Below are 23,066 nucleotides of genomic sequence, written 5' to 3'. Positions count from 1 at the left end.
ATAAAGCACACGGAACAGCAAAGAAAGCATGTGAAATTTATAGCCATGGGGTTTTCCAAAGTATCTTAAATTTTTTGGTAGTCCTGCAAAGCACTCTAACTACAATCAAAAGAATCCATGTCACTGATATATTTCCTCAGTTGTTTTGAATTCAGAAAAATTACAAAATGGGTTAATATACCTTCCTTTTAATGCAAGCCTCACCTTAACGGATAAATATATAAAACCGGGAAAGATAGGAGGCCCTGCTTAATATGCCTTAATTAATCACGAAGGAGTCTTCTCCCAGAACAGTCTTTCCCTGTATACCTTTGTTTGGGGAATTGGACACTTTTACACCCCAGGGAAATGCCCAGTAGTGAGATGTGGTGTATATGTGTATATAGGTATGCCTTTCTTCTGTAAAATGGGAGAAAGACTGTGGAAAGGTACCCTCATTCTCAGGCAAACCAATTTTTAGAAAGAGCACATATGAAAGTTGAAGATCTGGAAATTGAGTCCCTTAAAATTATTTGTGTATACAAACCCCTGAGCATGTGCAAAGCCCAATGTAAAGACCAATTATCTAGGCAGTATCTTCCTTGATCTCTTACAAATCTCTTTTACAGTTTTACGAGGCACCAAGGAAGTGAGTCTCAATCTACTCTTAGTCCTTGGTTTCCTTGTTGTTGTGAGGTTGGCTAATTAATAAACGTGAATATGACAATGTCAAGATTCAATGGTGTGCTGGTAAATGTGTAACAACTGGCTCTTGGGGGAAAAGGAAGCCTGATTTATAGCATTTGCCCATTTCTGTGGTGCAAATACTCCCACCATGGTCTATTTCAGGCTACACCATGAAGTCATCTGGCTTGCAAAATTCCTGAAATTAGCAGTCAGGTCTCAGGCTCTCATGAGCTGGTCCGAGCCAGTTCCAGCACATCAACGTGTCATGATGGATTAATTACGCTGTTCTGATCAGAATCAGCTGGAGGGGCAGTGGGTTTGCGGTCCCCCAGTATTTTTCAGTATGCATGCTTACCTTAACATACTTATACAAAAGCAACACCTCTCTTCTGGTTTCCACTTGACACCTCCCTCTCCATCTGTACCATCCTCTGCCCTTGTACCTGGAAAGGTGACTGACCTGTCCTTCCTTGGTGACAGCCCTTACTGTGGTTTCCTCCAAATATGTACAAACCACATGATGCTTCTGGGACCAAAATTAGACAATGAACATATGTCTATTTTCTAATATGTTTTAGAAAACATAGTTGTTGTTAAAATGTCTTGTTTTATTTCTTTATCTTTGCAATTTGGGTTGTATATTTTGTGTACTTATAAAATACTATTTGAACATGAAGATACCATTATACTTAATGAGTGTTGTCCTCTTGATTTAGTCCCTTGGAAGCAGACCCTGAGATAAGTATTTGAGTGCAGCTTGTACGGTACAGGAAACACCAATAGGGGAGCAGGGAAATAATACAGGGAAAGGAAGGCAGCCAATAAAAGGTGCATTATTAAGGCAGCTACTAAAGTGAGTGACTAGTGCTTACTTCTCTGGGTAAATTCTAGTGAGCAGTGTAAACACAAGCTTCAGAATTACCCTGCCTGAGAGGCAGGGAGTTGGGACATGGTTGAGGGCTGCTTCGGAGGTTGTTCACCCCTGGTCCTTCCATTTTGTTAGGTATGTGGGCAGGTTGGCCCTCAGTCCTCAGGCCAGAGATGCAAATATTGGCAGTTGGAAAAGGCCCAAGCACACTGAAAGGTCAAAGAGTAAGGGTGGGCACAGACAACGGCTGCTGCGTTTAAACACTTTCACCAAATATGGGTGTGCTTTGTTAGTACTGTTATTTTGTCTAGAATCTCCAGTTTCTTATACAGCATGTGCATGGCACCTAAGGAGACCAAAATCAAATCAATCACATCTGTTGACCAGGGCTTCTTACATTAGGTGGATGTTCCTGTGAGAATCTCATAGGGAAACAGTACCAAACACAAAAGCCAGAGACCCCACTTATTCTTTTTTGGCCGTGCTGTGCAGCACGTGGGTGCGATCTTAGTTCCCCAACCAGGGATCGAACTTGCACCCCCTGCAATGGAAGTGTGGAGTCTTAACCACTGGACCTCCAGGGAAGTCCCGACCCTACTTGTTCTTTAACGCATCAAAATTTGAGAGTGTTTAGAAGCTGATTCCCAAATACTGGAAGAGGAAAGTTTATTATGAAACAACCATTTGGGGTTCTATGGATCCTGGGATGCCCTCCAAGACCTCCTTTCTCTGGAGGTGTGGCAATCTCAGAGAGCATGGAAGCTCCGTACCCCTTCCCACATACCTTGCCCTATGCATCTCTCCCATCTGGCTATTCCTGAGTTTTATCCTTTTATAGTAAACGGATAAAACTAAGAAAATGTTTTTCTGAGTTGTGTGAACGACTTCAGCAAATTAATCAAACCCATGGAGGGGGTGATGGAAACCTGTAATCTATATATAGCGGGTCAATTGAAGCACAGGTGACAACCTGGACTTGTGATTGGCGTCTGAAATGTGTGTGGGGGGAGGGGCAGTCTTGTGGGTTTAACCTGTGGAATCGGATGCTACCTCCAGGTAGATAGTGTCAGAAATGAGTTGAATTGTAGGACACCCAGCTTGTGTCCGAGAATTGCTTGGTGTGAGGGAAAAAACCTACACATTGGAATTGGTGTCAGAATCTCAGAAGCAGATATGTGGATGTTCACTGACTCTGCTTAGGCATTTTAAAGAGGAACTCTTCTCCCTTTGTCTGTGACACAGTTTAATAATATTTTGCCTCCTCCTCACTCCTGTCCTCCAATATATGTCTTACTAGATTCTCTGCCATAAACACGGAGTATTTTTAAAATTTCTTTTATACAGACTGTTTTCTTAAAAATTAAATTAGAAATTGTGCTAGTTACAGCAACTCTTCCAGGAAGTCTTCCCTGACTTCACATCTCTCTGGCTTCCTATCCTCCAGTAGAGGCTTTCCTCCTGGCACTTGCCACTTGTATGGAAATGATGTGTTTTGTAATGGTGGTTCCTGAAAGACTGCAGGCTCCACCAGGCGTGGACCTTGTTTTCTCATCTTGTATCCGCATCCTTGAACAGTGTCTGGTAAATAGTGGGTATCAATATATACCTACTAAACAAAACCACATTGCTCTTTAGGAGGATATGAAAGTCAGGAAGATAAACGTTCTTTATGAAACAAAAACATTTATGAGTCCTTTTGAAAAGTGAATGTTCATTTTATAAGCTATAAAAGCTGATAGACTTTCATAAACTTACATTTGTCGTTAATTCCTAAAAGGATTGATTTCGTTAGTGTTCCTGCAGCAAAAATATTCCAACTATGCATGACCTTGGACCAATCACCTATGTGTGTCTGTGTGTGCTTTTTTGGTTGTTGTTACATCAGAGAATGAACATGGGCCTTTTAAAGCACATCGTAGACAGCAATGTGATCTCTGATGATCAAGATCATCATAAAGGCAGTTTGACAATAAATCCTTTAATTCAAAGGATTTTTAGTAAAGATTACATCATTTGTTGAAAGTCACTAAAGGCAAGAGAAAATAAGAGAGGCTAAAAAAAAGACGGTGAACTCGTTAAAAATTTCATCCTAACAACTTGTATAAAATTATGCAAAAAGGAAAATGTTGGTCTGATGACCTGAGAAATTCCCTTTGTGGAATATGACTAAGAAATGAAAAATTTTCAAGAACGGTTTATGGAAATATGTTTTGTTTCGTTACTGTAGAGTCACACCCTGTGTGCTCAAAGCTGCAGAAGTTATTGGGAGGTGTTAAAAAAATTTCTTTCCTTGGAGAATCATAAGACTAGGTTTAAAACCCCTCTACTGGGCTTCCCTGGTGGCACAGTGGTTGAGAGTCTGCCTGCTGTTGCAGGGGACACGGGTTCGTGCCCCGGTCCGCGAAGATCCCACATGCCGCAGAGCGGCTAGGCCCGTGAACCATGGCCGCTGAGCCTGCGCGTCCAGAACCTGTGCTCCGCAACGGGAGAGGCCACAACAGTGAGAGGCCCGCGTACCGCAAAAAACAAACAAACAAACAAACAAAACCCTCTACCTGATGGGTCCTAAGAGTGGTCTGGCTTAGACTGGAGAACCCTTTGAGTTTTCTTCAGTCCTCAGAATCTGTGATAGTGCCTGTATATTTCAAGTTGGATTAGAATAAATTTATTTCAAGCATAAATTCATCTTTATAAAAAGAGAAAAGTGCTGCATTTCAGTGATAATGCTACATTTATTTGAGGCTCCTGGGATTCAAAGCAATATGAATCTGAATCATATAGAAACCATAGTATGCAAATGAAGTAGTTGAGATGCTGGAACTCACTCTCATGATATTAAAATTAATCTTACCAGGGGATGCTGAATGTTAAGCCGGGAAAAAATGTTCTCAAATGAATATTTGATTTCATGTTAGAACAACAAAAATCATCATTTTGTATCTTTGATTTTGGCTGGTAATTTCTTGGGATAAAACAAGGTTTTCTCCCTCCCCCCTTTCTTTTTTGCCCTAGAGGTTACCTGTTAGTTCTTAATTTGGTAATATTTTTATGCTGCCCCTGATAGGAGCTCATAAAAAATAGAGGAATTGCTGAGTCAGTGACAGCGTGAAAAGCACAGTCATCTCCCTTTGTGTTTACGAAGAGGAAGAGGAAAAAGAAAGAAGAAAGACTGTATGAAAACATCAGCTTTTAAAGAATGGAAAATGATTAAAGTGCTCTTAAAAGTGGCCAGATTTGTAGCTGAAGGACTAACGGCCCCATTTATTCACAGAGGAGGCGCGGAGGAGTTATCTGCGCTGGCTAGTGACTCATCCCGCGGAGCTGGAAGGTTCGCCTGAAGATGGGAGAGTAATTTAGTTTCTAGGATGGTTCACTCTTCTTCAGTTTACTCACAAAGGTGCTAATTAAGGGAAATTGTTATGGTGTTATTTTTTCACTTTAACATCTGTTCCTCATGAGCTGGAACACAGAAAACTAAGTCATTACGTAGAAGCAGCCAGGGGAGCTGGATGGCAGTGATTCTGAATCATTGTCATAATAAATTAGAGTGTAAACCAAAGGCCTGTGTGTGAAAGGATCAGAACCCTATAAATCCATGAATTTCACGTGTTCGGGTAAATAAACTGTTCACGCCAAGATTTGGAACCACAGCAGCCTATCCAGTAAAAAAAACAGCTTTTGCACAAAAGAGAGATGAGGAAATACTGAGTACATTTTCACTTTTTTTTCTTTTTTTTAGAAATATGAATAATATTTATGCCTGGCATTGTTCTAGGTGCTTCACAGGTGTGAACTCCTTTAATTCCCACAGCAACCTCAGATGTAAGGTAGATATTATTATTATCCCCATTTTACAGAGGTCAAACAAGCAAGCACAGGCATGCCACTTCAATGAGGCATGAAATGGTTAAGTAATGAGTGGTGAGTCTAGGATTCTAACTCAAACAGTCTTACAACTAAAAATAAAATAAAATATCTTTATGTTTATACTTATATTTAGAAAGAGAAACAATCAGGACATATTGTATAATAGAAACCTGGTAGTCCTTGAATGAAGAGTATACCTCAAACTAACCCAAGTATATCATTCAAGTTTTGCCTAGCAAGAAAACATATTTAGAATTAAAAACCTCCAGAAGGTAGTACCGTGCTATTTTGATACTTGCAAGAGTCTCCCCTACTTTATGTGTATTCCTTCCCCCACAGCTCCTCATGCCACATTTTATATGACTTCAGGCGTGAAACACTAATTTGAATGTCCAAACTAGGATCCAGGGGAGAACCTACTATAAAAGGTTAAAACAAACTCTTGCTTCCGTTTTACACTGCCTGTGGGGAGCTATCAAATATCTAAGAGGAGTTGTAAAATAATACTATCCTGATGATCTATTTTCCACTACTATATATAAAGCCCATACAGTGTTAATTGTTATGGCTGTTTTCTTTGCCCATATTGTAGAATGCAGGTCATACAAAGGGACGGTGAAATCTAGTAACTTTTCACTAGCTTTGGGAAAAAGATTGATGGAAAATCATTTGTAGTACAGAAAAAATGCTATTTAAAAAAATATGGGTCCCAAGTAACTTATGCAGCAAACTTGGGAGTCTATAGAAACTGAAGATTTTAAGTGTTTGATAAAACTCTCCTAGAGTGTGCTTTCAGTTTCAATTTCCTGTCTATAGGAAACTTTCCTCTGCTGTTTCACTGTTTGTGAAGAAAGTAAGATTTTATCACCCATTCATTTTCATTTGTGTCTATTTCTTGGCATAAGGAAATCATTCTCTGTTGGTACCATATTATTTATTGAATAGGAATCAAAAGGATCCTAATTAAGCTTCTAAATTACAACTTTTCAACTTCTGAAAAGTGTTATTTATTTTTACTGATTGGAAGATGGTTTGGATACTATCAATCTCGTATGTAGTACCTACCATCACATTTATATCATAGTTCATTCCTACTGTTGCCATAGATGATTACAAAAGGGATGGCCAAAGCTTCTCGTCTAAATTATATAAGACAGATACAGAATACTTTTGGAAGCTATATCAAAATTATATTTCCATATCTTCTTTGGCATATAACACTTTTTAAATTTAGTTTTATATTTATTCGTTTCCTTTATTTACTTATCCCAGTGTAAGTACTCAGATCTTCAGCTGTTTCTGTTCCGGGAAGTTTGGAGAGGCTATTTGTTCAAGGTCATTGTGTTACTATGTGATGGCAGGAGATGGTTTCTGTCGCTTACTCCGAAAACATTTAACCTTTCTCCAAGTAGACCCTGATGCGGTGTATGTTTCAACTTTCCTCTATTCAGTCACATACTTCATGAACAGCCCCAACCTGAGCTGAAAGGGAAGAGTCATAATTGCTTTAGCTGTGGACAAGTGATGCAGTTCTCGCCAAGGAGACAAACAGTATTATTCCCATTTCACAGAACAAGTGATGGGGCTCAACTAGAACCCAGGTTCCTGAGCCCAAGGCCAACCATTGTCTTTCTTCTACACATGGGATCACTTATGGAAAGGATGCTTATTTTTAATAATGTGTTTGAATATTTATTTACCATCTGTACTGTTGTATGTTGCTGCATAACAATCCCAAAACCTTGTCACTTACAACAACAAACATCTATAATCTTACATAGTTTCTGAGGTGCAGGAACCCAGGAGGGGCTTAGCTGATGGACCTGACTCAGTCCTTCTCATATAGTTGCAGTCAAACTTGACTCAGTACCAAGAAATTTTGTGGCAGCTTCCAGAAACAGAGAAAAATAAAGATACAGGGATTTGGGTTAAAAGGTCTCTTAAATTTTCCCTCAGTCTTTCTATTATATCAAAAATTTCCCAATTATAATTTGTGACATCTTAGGGAAAAAGAAAATAGTTATTGTAAATTTCCATATTTAGCATTTATCATACTATATTACAATTATTTATATAATATGTAATAACCTACATTGTTATATATAATGATGACTCTCCTTTTAGACCAGGGCTCCTCAACACTCCCAGCAAATTTTAATTACTTAGGAGCTTTTAAAAAATGTTAATAACATGGGCCCAGCTCCCATCCAATTGAATCAGAATCTCTAGGTATGAGTCCCAAGAATCATTAGTTTTTAAAAGCTTCCTGGGAGATTCTAATATATACCTAGGGCTGAGAACAGCTGTTATCTTAATTAATTCCTTTTTTTTGTTTGTTTATGTTATACACACTTTTGGGAACCTCAGGAAAACTATGGATCTTTCTCCATCGATAAATGTGATCCGTCCATTCATGAAAATTTTTTGTATAATTTCAAGGGATTGTGCATCCCTGATTTAGACTGTGAGCTCCTCAATGGTAGTAACTGTGTTTTTTAATCTATGTGTATTTTTGTAGGAACTTTTCTCTGCCCTTACCCACCTCTACTTCAAGAAGTGAGACTTTGAGTCTTGGCATAGGACAGACATGTAGACCAATGGAATAGAAATGAGAGTCTAGTAATACACCCACACACTATGGTCAACTGATTTTTGACAAGGGTGCCAAGACAATCCAGTGGGAAAAGAATAGTCTCTTCAACAAATGGGGTTGGGATAACTGGATATCCACATGCAAAAGAATGAAACTGTACCACTACCTCACACCATATACAAAAATTAATGTAAAATGAAACAACAACCTAATATAGTTAGAACTATAAAACTCTTAGAAGAAAACATAGGCCTAAATCTTTGTGACTTAGGATTTGAAAAGCATTCTTAGATATGATACCAAAATCAGCAAAAGGAGAAATAGATAAATTATACTTCACCAGTATTTAGAACTTTTGATCATCAAAGGATGTTATCAAGAAAGTGATGAGACATCCTACACAATGGGAGAAATTATTTGCAAATCATATACCTGATAAGGGTGTAGTATTGAGAATATAGGAACAATTCCTATAACTTAATAACAAAAAGACAAACTACCCAATTAAAACATGTACAAAGCACTTGAACAGACATTTCTCCAAAGAAGATAGACAAATGGCCAATAAGAACCTGAAAAGATGCTTAACATCATTAAGCATTAGGGAAATGAAACTCAAAACCACGGAAATACCACTTTACACCCAGTAGGATTACTACTATTAAAAAAAAAAAAAACAGACAACCCCCCCTAAAACCCATAAAAACTGCAAATAACAAATCTTGGCGAGGATGTGGGGAATTGGAATGCTTGTACATTTCTGGTGGCAATGTAAAATGGGTACACCCACTGTGGAAAACAGTTTGGTGGTTCTTCAAAAAGTTAAACGCAGAATTATCCTGTGATCTAGCAATTACACTCCTGGGTATATATCCCAAAGAACTGAAAACAGGTACTCATATACTTGTACACGATGTCCATAGAAGCACTATTTACAGTAGCTAAAAGGTGGAAACCACCCAATGTCCATCCACTGACAACAAATAAACAAATTTAGGATATACGCATAACACAGTATTATTTGGCCATTGAAAGGATACCTGCTACAATATTGAACCTCTAAAACATTGCGCCATGATTTCATTTATGTGAAATGTCAGGAGTAGTTAAATCCATAGAAACAGAAGACAGGTTGGTGGTTGCCAGTGACTGGGGGATGTGAGAATAGACAGCGACTACTTAATGGGTGAGGGAGTTTCTTTTGGGGTGATGAAAATGTTTTCAAACTAGATAGGGATTGTGATTGCACAACATTGTGAATGTATTAAGTGTCACTGAATTGTATACTCTAAATGATTAATTTTATGTTATATGAATTTCATTTCAATTACAAAAAACACAGAGGCAGTCCCAGACAAACTGGCATAAGCTGATCATCTTATTCCTATGTGAGAACATTTGTATGCAAAATAACTGTCTTTGAGTTATTCCTTGAAACTACGTAAAATACTTACTGGAACACACTAAGCGCTCAATAAATATTAGCTGATATAAAAAATAGAAGTGGGAGTTTGAGGCAGTTTATAGAGACATGATGCAACACAAACTCTGTATCCTTGGCCCCTAACACAGTTTCTCATACGTGGTACACAGACTCTTAATGTTTTTGAATTGATCCAACTGGGAAGTCTCTTTTCTCTAGAGACATACAGGAATGGGCTATATATTGCATCACTTCAGACCTCTGAAGATTTGCTGATGTGTGCATCAGGGGACAATGAAATTTGGGCAATAACTATTACTCCATACATGAATTCATGTAAAACATTGAAATATTAATGCAATGGAACAACTGATATGGCAGGAAGAGCCATGTTTAGCCTTCTATGAATAATCTTGTACAATAAATCATTTGTCCTCTAGTCGAGAACTTGAACTAAGTAAATCCATGTGTAAACTCTGGGAGTCTCCTCAACTCTAACAGCACAGAAGTCAAAGAAAAGGGGAAGAATCTCATCCCTAAATACAATGGACTTTACTTCAAATAAGGCAATGATACTTTTCCAGATTGTGAGATTTCTGAAATTATTTGCTTCAGTGCTCACAGACTCTTAAACTAGGCCAGGATCCATGAACAGTAACAAGGTCACTTGTTAATCTGTTACAGATAGTATTTTGTGCAGAGGAAACTATGCTACTATGTTTAGACCTCTACTCTTATTTTTAACACTACTGCATCTAACAACACATTCCTGGATACTAAATTAATGAGCTTTCCACACATATTCAGTACTTTCCTCTGAGAAGCTCAGAATGTGCTGTGCGTTAAGTGAGACTCATTACAGTTCTCACATGGTTATTGTTATACCAGGTTGAGAGGAATAATTACAGTATTTAGTTTTGTAATCCCTTCATTTTATGAAGCAGATATTTCACAGCTCAATCAGGATCAGCAATGAGGTTATTTGTAGGTGGATTTCTGCTTATTGCCAATTCTGACAGAGTAAATCCACAAAAAGTGCATTACAAGGAATTTTTGATTTCAGTCACTCTATCCTTCCCTCAAATCTGTTCCCAGTCTCTGGTCTTAACCCATGTCAATGCATGCCACCAGTGGCCACCCAGATGTTCAAGGTTGGAACCCAAGAGTCACTGTTGATTCCCCCTTTTCTTACATCCTGACACCCACTCCATTGTCAAGCCTCATCTCTTCACTTTTGTCCATCTCCTCTGCCCCGTCTTAGTCCAGCAGCCCACTTCTCTTACCAAGGCTCCTGCAACAGGCCCTCTGCTTTTGCTTTTGGCCTCCTGCAGTCTGTTCTCTGTAAGTCAACCAGAGCAATCTTTGCAGAACCTGTCACTTGGGTTTCTGCCCCTCACACTCTTTCCAGCTCAGTACCAGTTGTGCTGGTTATTTTCCCCAGGAAGTGCTTCCCATCTTCCTACATGGCCAACTCCTCATTTAGCCTTGAGTATTCTACCTAAAGTGGGTGTCCACCCCCAATGCACAACAGCCATTATTATCTTTCGGCCCTTGTTTCTTTCATAACATTTCCAGTTTTATAATTATTTTATTATTATTTGTTTATTTGTTAGCTTTTCTACCTTTAGAATGAAAGTTGCATCACAGTGGGGCTGCATCTTACTGACTGTGGTATCTCCTCCAGCTTGATCAGTGATCCTGGTCACTGCTTAAAGAATGAATGTGTCACTTCTCCTGGGTCCTTCCCACTTCCTCTGCCTCTTCTTCCACAACCTCAGCCCTCATGCCTCTGAAGATTCAGTAGGAGCAGGAAGAATGATTGATAGAGGTTAAACACTCTGTCTTATTTGCCACCAAAAGAATTTTCTCTTTTCTTTTCTTTTTCTTTCTTTCTTTTCTTTTTTTTTTTTTTTTGCTTGTGCCATGAGGCTTGCAGGATCTTAGTTCCCTGACCAGGGATCGAACCCAGGCCCTTGACAGTGAGAGTGTGGAATCCTAATCACTGGACCACTAGGGAATTCCCAGGATTTTCTTATATATTTTTGAAAACTTTTCTTTCCCACTAAACATATGCGTGGGTAGGAAAGATGAGGGTAGGGAAGAGGAGTGTGGAAGAGTTTACATATTTTCCCCTGCAATGCAGGAGATGTAGAAATGAGAAGGGGAAAATTTTTGTAGAAAGTGTAAAAATTAAGGAGATTGGTTCAAGAAGGCGGAGTAGAAGGATGTGCTCTCACTCCCTCTTGCGAGAGCACCAGAATCACAATTAACTGCTGAACAGTCATCCACAGGAAGACACTGGAACTCACCAAAAAAGATACCCCACATCCAAAGACAAAGAAGAAGCTGCAATGAGACGGTAGGAGGAGCAGAATCACAATAAAATCAAATCCCATAACTGCGGGGTGGGTGACCTACAAACTGGAGAACAATTATACCACAGGAGTCCACCCACTGGAGTGAAGATTCTTAGCCCCATATCAGGCTTCCCAACTTGGGGGGCTGGCAACAGGAGGAGGAATTCCCAGACAATCAGACTTTGTAAGCAAGCGGGATTGGATTGCAGGACTTCGACAGGACTGGGGGAAACAGAGACTGACCCTTGGAGGGCACACACAAAGTAGTGTGCACATAAGGACCCAGGGGGAAAGAGCAGTGACCGCAAAGGAGACTGAACAAGACCTACCTGCTAGTGTTGGAGGGTCTACTGCAGAGGCAGGGGGAGGTTGTGGCTCACCACGGAGACAAGGACACTGGCAGCAGAAGTTCTGGGAAGTAATCCTCGGCATGAACCCTCTGGGAGTCTGCCATTAGCCCTGCCAAAGAGCCTGTAGACTCCAGTGATGGGTTGCCTCAGTCCAAACCACCAACAGGGAGGGAACTCAGCCCCACCCATCAGTGGGCAAGGGGATTAAAGTTTTACTGAGCTCTGCCCACCAGAGCAACACCCAGCTCTACCTGCCACCAATCCCTCCCATCAGGAAGTTTGCACAAGCATCTTAGAAAGCCTTATCCACCAGAGGGCAAACAGCAGAAACAAGAAGAACTACAATCCTGCAGCCTGTGGAATGAAAACCACATTCACAGAAACATAGACAAAATGAAAAGACAGAGGACTATGTATCAGATGAAGGAACAAGATAAAACCCCAGAAAAACAACTAAATGAAGTGGAGATAGGCAACCTGCCAGAAAAAGAATTCAGAATAATGATAGTGAAGAAGATCCAGGACCTCATAAAAAGAATGGAGGCAAAGATCGAGAAGGTGCAAGAAATGTTTCACAAAGACCTAGAAAAATTAAAGAAACACCTAGAAGAATTAAAGAGCAAACAAACTCAGGTGAACAATACAATAATTGAAATGAAAAATACACTACAAGGAATCAATAGCAGAATAACTGAGGTAGAAGAATGGATAAGTGACCTGGAAGACAGAATGGTGGAAATCCCTGACACAGAACAGAATAAAGAAAAAAGAATGAAAAGAAATGAAGACAGCCCAAGAGACCTTTGGGACAACATAAAATGCAGCAATATTCGCTTTATAGGGGTCCCAGTAGGAGAAGAGAGAGAGAAAGGACCCGAGAAAATATTTGAAGAGATTACAGTCAAAAACTTCCCTAACATGGGAAAGGAAATAGCCACCCAAGTCCAGGAAGTGCAGAGTCCCAGGCAGGATAAACCCAAGGAGAAACACACCGAGACACATAGTCATCCAACTGACAAAAATTAAAGACAAAGAAAAATTATTAAAAGGAACAAGGGAACAAAAAAATATACAAGGGAATCCCCATAAGGTTAACAGCTGATTTCTCAGCAGAAAGTCTACAAGCCAGAAGGGAGTGGCATGATATATTTAAAGTGATGAAAAGGAAGAAATTACAACCAAGATTACTCTACCTGGCAAGGATCTCATTCAGATTCAACAGGGAAATCAAAAGCTTTACAGACAAGCAAAAGCTAAGAGAAGTCAGCACCACCAAACCAGCTCTACAACAAATGCTAAAGGAACTTCTCTGAGTGGGAAACACAAGAGGAGAAAAGAACCTATGAAATCAAACCCATAACAATTAAGAAAATTGTAATAGAAACATACATATCTATAATTACCTTAAACGTGAATGGATTAAATGCTCCAACCAAAAGACACAGGCTCGCTGAATGGATACAAAAACAAGACCCATCTATATGCTGCCTACAAGAGACGCACTTCAGACCTAGGGACACATACAGACTGAAAGTGGGGGGATGGAAAAAGATATTCCATGCAAATGGAAATCAAAAGAAAGCTGGAGTAACAATACTCATATCAGATAAAATAGATTTTAAAATAACGAATGTTACAAGAGACAAAGAAGGACACTACATAATGATCAAGGGATTAATCCAAGAAGAAGATATAACAATTATAAATATATATGCAACCAACATAGGAGCACCTCAATACATAAGGCAAATGGTAACAGCTATAAAAGAGGAAATTGACAGTAACACAGTAATAGCGGGGGATTTTAACACCTTACTTACACCAATGGACAGATCATCCAGACAGAAAATTAATAAGGAAACACAAGCTTTAACTGATACAATAGACAAGATATATTTAACTGACATTTATAGGACATACCATCCGAAAAGAGCAGATTACACTTTCTTCTCAACTGCGCACGGAACATCCCCCAGGGTAGACCATATCTTAGGTCACAAATGAAGACTCGGTAAATTTAAGAAAATTGAAATCATATCAAGCATGTTTTCTGACCACAAGGCTATGAGATTAGAAATCAATTACAGGGAAAAAACATAAAAAACACGAACACATGGAGACTAAACAATACGTTACTAAATAACCAAGACATCACTGAAGAAATCAAAGAGGAAATCAGAAAATACCTAGAGACAAATGACAGTGTAAGCACAATGATCCAAAACCTATGGGATGCAGCAAAAGCAGTTCTAAGAGGGAAGTTTATAGCAATACAGGCCTACCTCAAGAAACAAGAAAAATCTCAAATAAGCAATCTAACCTTACACCTAAAGGAACTAGAGAAAGAACAAGGAAAACCCAAAGTTAGTAGAAGGAAAGAAATCATAAAGATCAGAGCAGAAATTAATGAGATAGAAACAAAGAAAACAGTAGCAAAGATCAATAAAACTAAAAGCTGGTTCTTTGAGAAGATAAACAGAATTGGTAAACCTTTAGCCAGACTCATCAAGAAAAAGAGGGAAAGTACTCAAATCAATAAAGTTAGAAATGAAAAAGGAGAAGTTACAACAGACACCGCAGAAATACAAACCTTCCTAAGAGACTACTACAAGTAACTCTATGCCAATAAAGTGGACAACCTGGAAGAAATGGACAAATTCTTAGAAAAGTATAAGCTTCCAAGACTGAACCAGGAAGGAATAGAAAATATGAACAGACCAATCACATGAAATGAATTGAAACTGTGATTAAAATTTTTCCAACAAACCAATGTCCAGGACCAGTTGGCTTCACAGGCGAATTCTATCAAACATTTATAGAAGAGCTAACACACATCCTTATCACACTTCCAAAAAGTTGCAGAGGAAGGAACACTCCCAAACTCATTCTATGAGGCCACCATCACCTGGATACCCAAACCAGACAAAATACTATAAAAAAAGAAAATTACAGACCAATATCACTGATGAATATAGATGCAAAAAACTCAACAAAATGCAAACAGAATCCAACAACACATTAAAAGGATCATACACCATGATCAAGTGAGATTTATCCCAGGGATGCAAGGATTCTTCAATATATGCAATTCAATCAGTGTGATACATTGTATTAATAAACAGAAGAATAAAAACTATACGATCATCTTAATAGATGCAGAAAAAGCTTTTGACAAAATTCTACACCCATTTATGATAAAACTTCTCCAGAGAGTGGGCATAGAGGGAACCCACCTCAACATAATAAAGGCCGTATATGACAAACCCACAGCAAACATCATTCTCAATGGTGAAACACTGAAAGCATTTCCTCTAAGATCAGGAACAAGACAAGGATGTCCACTCTCACCACTATTATTCAACATAGTTTTGGAAGTCCTAGCCACAGCAATCACAGAAGAAAAAGAAATAAAAGAAATACAAATTGGAAAAGAAGAAGTAAAACTGTCACTGTTTGAAGATGACATGATACTATACATAGAGAATCCTAAAGATGCCACCAGAAAACTACTAGAGCTAAAGAATGAATTTAGTAAAGTTGCAGGCTAAAAGATTAATGCACAGAAATCTCTTGCATTCCTATGCACGAACAACAAAATATCAGAAAGAGAAATTAAGGAAATAATCCCATTCACCATTGCAACAAAAAGAAGAAAATACCTAGGAATTAACCTACCTAAGTAGGTAAAAGACATGTACTCAGAAAACTATAAGGCACTGATGAAAGAAATGAAAGATGACACAGATTTTGAGATATACCATGTTCTTGGATTGGAAGAATCAATATTGTGATAATGAGTATACTACCCAAAGCAATCTACAGATTCAATGCAATCCCTATCAAATTACCAATGGCATTTTTTACAGAACTAAAACAAAAAATCTTAAAATCTGTATGGAGACACAAAAGACCCCGAACAGCCAAAGCAATCTTGAAGGAAAATAACAGAGCTGGAAGAATCAGACTCCCTGACTTCAGACTATACTACAAAGCTACAATAATCAAGACAATATGGTACTGGCACGAAAACAGAAATATAGATCAATGGAATAAGATAGAAAGCCCAGAGATAAACCCATGCACCTATGGTCTCCTAATCTATTACAAAGGAGGCAAGGATGTACAATGGAGAAAAGACAGTCTCTTCAATAAGTGGTGCTGGGGAAACTGGATAGCTATTTGTAAAAGAATGAAATTAGAACACTCCCTAACACCATACACAAAAGTAAACTCAAAATGGGTTAAACACCTAGATGTAAGATCAGACACTATAAAACTCTTAGAGAAAAACATAGGAAGAACACTCTGAAATAAATCACAGCAAGATCTTTTTTGACCCACCTCGTAGAGTAATGGAAAAAAAAACCAAAAATAAACAAATGGGACCTGATGAAACTTAAAAGCTTTTGCACAGCAAAGGAAACTCTAAACAAGAGGAAAAGACAACGCTGGAGTAGGAGTAAATATTTTCAAACAAATCAACGGACAAAGGATTAATCTCCAAAATATATAAACAGCCCATGCAACTCAATATTAAAAAAACAAACAACCCAATCAAAAGATGGGCACAAGACCTAAATGGACATTTCTCCAAAGAAGACATACAGATGGCCAAGAGGCACATGAAAAGATGCTCAACATCATAATCATCAGAGAAATCCAAATCAAAACTAAAATGAGGTATCACCTCACACCGGTTAGAGTGGGTATCATCAGAAAATCTACAAACATCAGATGCTGGAGAGGTGTCGATTAAAGGGAACCCCCTTGCACTGTTGGTGGGAATATAAATTGATACAGCCACTATGGAGAACAGTATGGAGCTTCCTTAAAGAACTAAAAATAGCACTACCATATGACTCAGCAATCCCACTACTGGGCATATACCCTGAGAAAACCATAATTCAAAGTGACACTTACACCCCAATGTTCATTGCAGCACTATTTACAATAGCCATGGCGTGGAAGCAACCTAAATGCCCATCGACAGACGAATGTATAAAGAAGATGTGGTACATATATACAATGGAATACTACTCAACCATAAAAAGGAATGAAGTTGGGTCATTTGTAGAGATGTGGATGGACCTAGAGACTGTTATACAGAGTGAAGTAAATCAGAAAGAGAAAAACAGATATCGTATATTAATGCATATATGTGGAATCTATAAAAATGGTACATATTAACCGGTCTGCAGGGCAGAAATAGAGACACAGATGTAGAGAACGAATGTATGGACACCAAGGGGGGAAAGCTGTGGTGGGGTGGGGTGGGGTGGGATGAATTGGGAGGTTTAAGGATTTGGAAAGAAAGATGTAAAAAAGACCCTTTATGGTTCTTCATAAAGTTTTGCCCTGAGTAAGTAGATGTAAGAAATCTCCTTGTCTTGTGATTAAATATATAGTTTAGAGTTATCTTTATTTTTTAATATCTAAAAGAGGTAAAGTGTTTACTTGCTGTGGGTTCTTCCTGCTGGTGCAATTTTTGTAACATTTTGCCTACTATCTGGAAAACAAGATTGGCCTCTCTAGTTAGAGGCTAATTTTACTTGGGTCATGTAGGCTCTTTGTGGATTCATTCACTAACCACTTACTATATATGTAAAAATGTGCTGGGCACTGTTGGTTGAGCAAGCTTAACCTTTATGCACTGATACCCACTGTCTTCTGCCAGAGTGACTTCTGTTTTGCCTTAAGTGTGCCAGGTTAGGCATGAGATTTAAATTTATATCGGCTTATCATTTGTTTTCTCTCTCTTGACATACTTTCACCCTTTTTACTCTTGTACTTTCACCAGATGTGGTCCCTCTCTTCACTTGGTGATGCATCTCATGTGATTCAGCCAGTTTCTTTAACACCCTTTGTCCCATCAAAAAGCTGTAACTTTTAAATTACTTTCCTAAAGAGACCATGTTTCCAGAAACTTTTGGATATGGCACACCTGGTTTAATTCAGAGGATGTATTCCCAAAATTGGTAGGATCATTTCTATGTGGGTTCATTGGAGGACAGCCTTAAGGAGATGCTCTCCAGACAATCAACACGGACAGTGTCTCTTTGCTGGTCAGTCCTCCAGCTTGCAGTGATGTTTATGATGTTTATGAAGGTCAAAGGACTTTCAAATATAAGTAAGTGCTTCATGATATTTATTCTCTGATTCCTAAGTCATTTTCTTGAAGACATATTGTGGTCTGCTTATCTCCTTACCACCTTTTTTAGGTGTAAGTACTGCTTGCATACTTTTTGACTTTTGTCAGATGTTATGGGTCAAAACTGTTCACCATAACACACAATAAATAGTAGAAAGAACAGCCATAGAGTAATAAACAATACATGTTTTAGAACCCACTCAACTCAGGAAAATGAGATAGCGTGCTCTTTGGCAGAGGACCTTTGCAATATGGTGGACTAATGCTTTTTAGCCAGGAATATGTGTACAGCACAGTGTGTTGGCTAGAACTCACTGACCGAGAAGGTACCTAGAGCATGGGTGGGGTGGGGTGGGGTGGAGGAGAGACATATATATGCATAAAGTTTATTGTGATGCATATATGTGTGTGTATTACATAGGCACCCATATACGCCTGTTACTTTTTAAAAGAAACTATTTCAGAGACTTATAGAAATTTAATGAATCAGCACTGTGTGCAGCATTATCAAACTGGGTCTATGTGTATTCCCTGCATATGAATTTCCAGAAAATGGTTAAGTGAATGCTCCCAACAAATTATAATTAGGTTTAGATTGTCCACCTGGTGTTTCATTTCTTTCTGCAATAAAGTTAGTTGATGATATTTTCATTTATGGTTGACAACTGAGAAAACAGAAATCTGGCTACATCATCCAAGGGCTTCCACTGGACCCTGCTGCCTCTCAGAATCCAGTGAAACTTGGGTATTTGGACGATGAAACAATTATTTACAATTTTAGTTTACTTTGCCGTGTCATTCCTTACAAATCATCTGTATGCTGCCTTCTAAGTTCCATATGCTTACTTTTAATTAAAATCCTAAAGAAGAAGAACCAGCAGTGTATCATCATTATTATTTATGGTGCATTGTTGGCTAGACCCTTTATAAAAATGTGTAACACAAAATTGTACATTGTGAATATTTATGGAATTATCCTATAAAGAAACTGAGCTTTTAAAAAATCTAAACAAGCTATACTTCATGAGGAAAAATCTAGTTTATAAATGAGAAATGTATCAGATAGTCTATTGTAATGATTAAGTGAATGAACTTGTTAAAACATGAATTGGCTAGAAAATGTCATAAAATGTAGCAGATTAAGCTACTTTTTTTGAAGTCTTGCCAGCTTTTTTTAATGAGTTAATATATTGCTTTTTAACAAAGAACTCCTGCAGGCAGAAAAGAAATTATATCTGACTTAAAAATTCCCATCATGCTTCATTCTCTGGTGTACTTTTGCAGCCTTGATGGATTTGTTACATAATCAGCTTTCAATGGCTTCTTTTATTATAAAACAGAGCATTATTGCCTAAAACAGCCCCACTCCCTTTTTTTTTTCTTCCCTCAGTTTCTGAAATTACAAATGCATTTAAACAATGATCAAGTCATGCTGCAGCAGGCACAGGGAACAAATGAACAACTACAGCAAGAAATTGCTAAACTTGGGTCTGAAATGCCAGCATTGAAGAAAAACCTGAGATCAATAGTGCTCAAAAGTGTGAGCTGATGGAAGATAGGATATAACTCCATTGGGTTTCCTACCTGCTATTTATACTTGCTCTTCACATAACCCATGGACAGTTGGCATTATGGAAAACATTATAAAACAGTTACTTGCCATTTCTAACTATGCTGCGTATTTGGAAAGTGTACAGATGCAGCTGTCATACTTTTTTTAAAAAACTACTGGGCTATATAATTATTAGAAAGAGAGATGGAATTTAATTAATACAATAATAAAAACTATCTGACTTAAAATTTCCTTTACAATCAACCCAACATGTAGTAGATAGAACTCCTTAAACTCAAGGTATCCTTGAACCTTCAGATCCCATTGAAAATATGTTGCTGCTTTTTATTTATTTCAGATCAAACATCTTAACCTTTCTCCACGTATTATATTAATTACCCCCAGACTAACTCAATGCACTTTTCTCAGCAACAAAAGCCAGATTTCTCACTACAAAATGAGAGACATTTTTTTACAATCATGAGTTGTTTAGAATTTACCAAAGATATGAAATTATATAAATATCACCAGCTATTGCTACGAACTCTTTTAATCTAATGTTACTAGACAAAAAGAATAATTCATGTTATCTAGTGATAATGATTCCATAACAATGTGAATATGCTTAATGCCACTGAACTGTACACTTCAAACATTGTTAAAACAGTCAATTTTGTATTATATATATTTTGCTATAATTTAAGAAAAACACACAAAAAATTTAAAGTATAACTATGCAGTGTTCCCTGGACCCCCACTACCAAGTTTAAGAAGAACACTTTATTTAACTTTGCCATCTTATGAGAGTCCTTCTTAGATCTCATCTTTCCACTTTTGTCTTAACAGCCCATCCCTGTCCTGACATGAATTTTGTGTTGTTCCCTTGTTGTATTGTTTAGTCTTGCATGTGAAGAGCTTTATAAGTGGAATCTCATGCCATGTATTTTTCTGCAATAGCTTTTTTGTTTAATCTTTAATCCCTGAGATTCATTCACATTGTTACATGTAGTTGTATTTCACTGTTTTCACTGTTATATAATATTCTATCCCATGGCTATACCATAATCTACTTATTTGTTTATGGTTGATCTTTGGGTTGCTTCTCTTTTATCCTTTTTCTTTTTCTTTTCTTTTCTTTTCTTTTTTTTTTTTTTTTTTGGTTATTACATGGAGTGCTGCTATGAGCCTTTTTTCTCCCTGTATATATGGGCAAAATTTTTTATAGTGGTATTTTAGCTGTCCCTGGAACAAATGACTGCTCCATTGATTTCCCTACCTCACTGTGCAGAGTTTATTCAGTAGCTGTACAATCTGACAAACATAGAGATGCCTTATTTTGTAGTCAGACAGACCCAGTTTCAAATACTTCCTCCTTCACTTAGCAGATATATGAAGTTAGATAAGATCTCTGGGCTTCGATTTCCTTATCTCTGTCTTGGGATTAATAATAGCTGCCACACATCATTTTTGAGTAGATTTAATTAGGTAATCTACTTAAAGAACTAATTATTTAATACATGCTCAGTAAATAGTAATTATTAGTGGTATTATAATTACAGAATAGATAGCTGTACCAAGAATCAATGTGCAGAGATACTTCAGTTTTATTCAAACAAAGGAGTAGAAATTTAAACTCCAGGGAAGGTAAAACTTACTGCAGTCAGATCTCAGAGCTAGGAGCAGTAGGACAAATGAGTTGGTGCCGAAGCACCGGGGCCGACACCCATAAGGTGAGACAAGGGTACAAAATGTCCTCACCTTCTCCATTGTCCCCAAATCCCCATTAAACTTCTAGTTTAATCCAGCTGTGCCACAATAAGCAATAAGGAATAGAGTAATTAGGGAGATGGTGGCACAGGAGCACATTTTATTCCCTTATTGCACTTGGAGGGTGGAGTGGAATCCTTCCCCATCTCTCTATTCATGTTGAGCTCATGGGTAGCACAGAGATCTTGTGATTAACCCTAAATCGTGAACAAAAAAGACATATTGCTGCCCTTGAGGAGTTTATAATCTAGTTTATAATCTAGGGAAGTTAGCAATCCCTATGAAACAATTGGAGAGTAATGAAGAAAAGGTAATTGTCCAACTGTGGGGTTTAATTTAATAGCTACATCCTAGAAAAAGCTAATTGATATAATAAAGCATTATTAATTAAAATTGGCTATATGTTTCAAAATTTACCACTTTTTTTAAAAAAAGGCAAATGTGCTTTTAATCCAGTATTTTGTTTCCTATCCGAATATCATCAGTGGTGGGGCAACCTGAAGTCATATCCGCTTCAAGTTAATTTGCTGCATTGTCTTTGTGTTCATCATTATTTTAAAAAGTAGTTGTTCATTTGATTGACAGGAAAGGTGGATCGACTCTTTGCAGCTTAAGTGAATTAACCTGGCCAAGGTTACGTACACACAGGGAGTCATTTTCACAGACAGAGCTGAAATATTTAAACTTGTAGCTCTATACTTCTCCATCCCCCTGCTTTTCCAGCTCAAGTGAATATCTGTTTTTATCTGGGAAGTTTAAGTAAGGCATCGTGTTGGTGACAGGGTGAATGGCTCTCACAAGGAGCCTGAACTCAGGCTTCTCAGTGAGAGTCTGAGCCTGTCTCTCCCCCAGGATGCTTTGCTCCTTATCAGGGGAACGAAGACAAGTGGATGTAGGTCCCACTGTGCTGCCACGCCTTCAGAAATACAGCATCTGTGAAATATAAATCATGACTTCCATCTCTGAAGCAATTGCAACAACTCTTTAGCCCAGAGGATGGGTACAGTTTAAGAAGATAATTTGCAAAAGCCTTTCAAGAGTCATTTTACATTAAGACACTCAGAAAACAAATGACTGAAAGAAACAAAAGCATTGGCCCCTCCATTGTAAAATTTAAGATGTATCTCTACTTATGCAATGTGTTCTGAAATAAGGCTATTATTCTCCCTAGGTGGCAAATATAGATGTAAACACCCAGCTAGCAGAGTCTTCCTCTCTGAGTGTATAGATTGCCTTGTTTCCAAGAATAACGATTTAGTGAAGGTGTCAGCTGTCATACTTACAGCCATCCCTCATGCTACATTTGAGATGATGTGCTGTGTGCTCGTCCATGCTTAGGGCAGGATGCTTATCATCCGACCAGGAAATAAGGCTTCTGACATTCTTTTTGGCTGTTAAAAATAAAACGCCTAAATATGTGTGCTAGCTAGCTCACTGCTGAGTAAACATCTTCATTCACAGTACACCTTTGATCA

The 23,066-nt window shown here is 38.1% G+C and overlaps 1 long non-coding RNA gene and 1 pseudogene across 1 annotated transcript in view; one reads left to right on the top strand and one right to left on the bottom strand.

The window, feature by feature from the left end:
- LOC132498662 (uncharacterized) overlaps positions 1 to 23,066 on the top strand; it is a 333,526-nt gene that overhangs the window by 128,800 nt on the left and 181,660 nt on the right. The window lies entirely within an intron of this gene.
- The window catches only part of LOC132498988 (uncharacterized), a 59,187-nt pseudogene that overhangs the window by 26,559 nt on the left and 9,562 nt on the right, over positions 1 to 23,066 (bottom strand).

This window comes from Mesoplodon densirostris, chromosome 11 (genome assembly GCF_025265405.1).
Source record: "Mesoplodon densirostris isolate mMesDen1 chromosome 11, mMesDen1 primary haplotype, whole genome shotgun sequence".
NCBI lineage: Eukaryota > Metazoa > Chordata > Mammalia > Artiodactyla > Ziphiidae > Mesoplodon > Mesoplodon densirostris.
Note: the sequence above shows the minus strand (reverse complement) of the source record. Positions and strands in the feature narration are given on the sequence as shown.